The sequence below is a fragment of the Macaca nemestrina genome, chromosome 16 (assembly GCF_043159975.1).
Source record: "Macaca nemestrina isolate mMacNem1 chromosome 16, mMacNem.hap1, whole genome shotgun sequence".
NCBI classification, from domain to species: Eukaryota; Metazoa; Chordata; class Mammalia; order Primates; family Cercopithecidae; genus Macaca; species Macaca nemestrina.
The window spans coordinates 3,217,024-3,220,805 of NC_092140.1; positions in this window are offsets into that span (position 1 = coordinate 3,217,024).

Below are 3,782 nucleotides of genomic sequence, written 5' to 3' on the forward strand. Positions count from 1 at the left end.
AACCCACTTTCTGGGGAGAAATTCAAGCCACCACCTATAGAAATTTGCATAAGTAAACGGAAGCCAAATGTTAACAGCCAAGACAATGGCGGAAATGTGTCTAGGGCATTTCAAAAATTTTCAAGGCAGTCCCTCCTATCACAGGCCCAGAGGCCTAGGAGGTAAAAATGGTTTCATGTGCCAGGTCCAGGGCCCTACTGCTGATCTGTTCAGCCTCAGGATTTGGTGCCCTGTGTCCCAGCCACTCCAGCTACAGCCATGGCTAAAAGGGGCCAAGGTACAGCTTGGGCCATTGCTTTGGAGGGTGCAAGTCCCAAGCCTTAGTGGCTTCCACATAGTGTTGGGCCTGCAGGTGCACAGAAGGCAAGAGTTGAGGTTTGGGAGCCTGATGCATGGAAACACCTGGATTTCCAGGAAGAATTCTGCTGCTGGAATGGAGCCCTCATGGAGAACCTCTACTAGTTTCCCACTTTTGGAATGGAAGCATTTATTCAATACCTGTACCCTCATTGTATCTTAGAAGTAACTAGTTTTTTTATTTTACAGGCTCCTAGGCAGGAAGGACTTGTCTTGTTTCAGATGAGACTTTGGACTTGAAGTTTTGAGTTAACACTGGAATGAGTTAAGGCTCTGGGGGACTGTTGGGAAGGCATGGTTGGTTTTGCAATGTAAGACATGAAATTTGGAAGGGGCCAGGGGTGACTTGATATGGGTTGGCTCTGTGTCCCCAACCAAATTTCATCTTGAATTGTAATCCCTGGCCAGGCACAGTGGCTCACACCTGTAATCCTAGCACTTTGGGAAGCCGAAGCAGGTAGATTGCCTGAGCTGAGAAGTTCGAGACCAGCCTGGGGAACATGGTGAAACCCCATCTCTACAAAAAATACAAAAAATTAGCCAGGCGTGGCAGCGTGTACCTGTAATCCCAGTTACTCGAGAGGCTGAGACAGGAGAATTACTTGAACCCAGGAGGTGGAGGGTGCAGTGAGCTGAGATCGTGCCACTATACTCCAGCCTGGGCAACAAGAGTGAGACTCTTTCTCAAAAAAAAAAAAAAAAAAAAAAATTAGAATTGTAATCCCCATATGTTGAGGGAGGGACCTGGTGGGAGGTGATTGCATCATGGGGGCAGTTTCCCCATGCTCTTCTCATGATAGTAAGTGAATTCTCATGAGCTCTGATGGCTTCAGTGTGGCACTTTCCCCTTCATCCTCTCTCTCCCTCCTGCCACCATGTGAAGAAGGTCCTCACTTCCCCTTTGCCTTCCACTATGATTGTAAATTTCCTGAGGCCTCCCCAGCCATGTGGAACTATGAATCAATTAAACCTTTTTGTTCATAAATTACCCAGTCTCAGGTAGTTCTTTATAGCAATACAAAAAATGGACTAACGCACTTTGTTCCTTTTTTTATATTGAATATGGACAGTAAACTCCTAAATAATGGGGATTTAAAATGTGTAAATGAGTAATTTCTGCTTCCAGTAATGACTGAATGGGTAATTTGGACCAGGCTGTCTGTGGAGCACAACTAGAAAAGCTGGCAAAACATGCAAACATCTGCTTTATGGTTCGAGAGAGGTAACAAGGTGTGTAGAATGGCCAGGCCAATGAGTAGGCCTAGGAAGGGGAAACTGGGGCTCAGGAAGTCGAAAAAACATAAACACAGAGAAGCTAGATGGAAGAACATAATAAAGACCTTAATAAAAATTAGTAAAATATTAATACACAATAAAGAGAACCAAGAAAACTAAAACTTGGTTCTTGCAGAAGTCTAGTAAAATAAATAATCCTCTGGCAAGTGACCAACAAACAAGTGGCAGGCAAGTAGGGTGGACAGGGCGCAAAAAAATATTCAACACCAAGAATGAAAAGGGAGTATTTCTACAAAGCCTGCAGAATCAAACATGGCAACAAGAGGATGTCGTGTGTAATTTTATAATTATTTGAAAATTAAATGAAGTAGACAAGCTCCTATAAAGTTACAAACTACTGTTGGTACAACTTAATCCTTTACCGTTCGTCTGAGAATACTCGCTATGCTTGCAGATACAGCATTTACCCCGAGATAACTCTCCACAAAATATCTCACTTTTACTATGATCTTTGCACACCTCAAAAACATCAACTTTGGAAACAAAATACATCATTCTATTTATAGCCTTCTGCTTTTAGTAGTGGTATTTTCCATTTACAAAATACAGTAATTCTCAATTGCTGAAAATGTCAAATCCTAGAAAATGTAGCATTCCTACACATGATGTTAACATCGTTCTCAAACAGTTGTTGCTGAAGATTCATTTGATACATCCGATTTCTCTGAAATAGATTATCCTGATGATTCAGATGATTCTGATGTTAGTTCTGTTTGGAAATAACTCCAAGAAGGTTTTTATATTTTATTTTCACATTGAAAATCAATCAGATTTGCTCCAGCTTCAAAGAGCATGTTTACGTAAAAGCAAATGAGTGCTGGCAGTGAGCTGGACTTCATTTTTCTAAATGGGAAAGGGGTTAACTTACTTATGACTTCTATTGAACATTTCAGGAAGAAGCTAAAGCCAATGCTAGGAAAAGAGGGGCCCGATCTCAGCTCATTTTACGAAGCCACAATAGCTTTGTTACTTAGTTCTTACCGTAAACTAAACGTTTGTGTTCCCCCAAAATTCATGTGTTAAACCTAATCACCAGTGTGAGAGATAATGTTCAGAGGTAGGGCTTTTGGGAGGTCCTGAGCTCATGGGGCAGATTCCTCATGAATGGGATGAATGTCCTTATAAAAGAGACCCCAAAGAGCTCCCTCACCCCTTCCACCATGTGAGCACACAGCAGGAAGGCTCCATCTATGAACCAAGAAACCCTCACCAGACACCAACTCTGCCAAAATAATTAAACCTCGATCTGGGACTTTCCAGCCTCCAGAACCGTGAGAAATAAGTTTCTGTTGTAAAAAGACCCAGTCCATGGTATTTTGTTACAGCATCTGGAAGACATTTAGACAGTCCCATAAACAGTATTAACAAATTTAACTCAGCAATAAATAAAAAGCATAACACACACTGTGATCAACCGTTGCCTATAGCAGGAATGCAAGGTTGTTATAGTATTCGGCGATCCAGCTGGGCATAGTGGCTCATGCCTGTAATCCCAAAACTTTGGGAGGCCAAGGTGGGAGCATCGCTTGATGTCAGGAATTCGAGACAAGCCCGGGCAACATAGCAAGACCTCATCTCTACAAAATGTTTTTGAAATTAGCCAGGTTCAGGCCCGGTGCTTGGCTCAGCCCTGTAATCCCAGCATTTTGAAAGATCAAGGTGAGAAGATCACCTGAGGTCAGGAGTTCAAGACCAGCCTGACCAACACAGTGAAATCCCGTCTCTACTAAAAATACGAAAATTAGTCAGGCACAGTGGCAGGCACCTGTAATCCCAGCTACTCGGGAGCCTGAGGCAGGAGAATCGCTTGAGTGTGGGAGGCGGAGGTTGCAGTGAGCCAAGATCACGCCATTGTACTTCAGCCTGGGCAACAAATACAAAACTTCATTTTGGAAAAAAAAATAGTAATAATAATAAAAATATAAAATTAGCCAGGTTCAGTGGCATGTGCCTGTAGTCCTAGCTACTCAGGAGACTGAGGTGGGAGGATTGCTTGAGCCCATGAGTTCAAGGCTGCAATGAGCCAGAGAGCTATGACTGCACCACTGCACTATAGCCTGGGTGACAGAGTGAGACTCTGTCTCCAAAAATAAAACAGACAGTAACAGAATAAAGGAAAAATATCATAT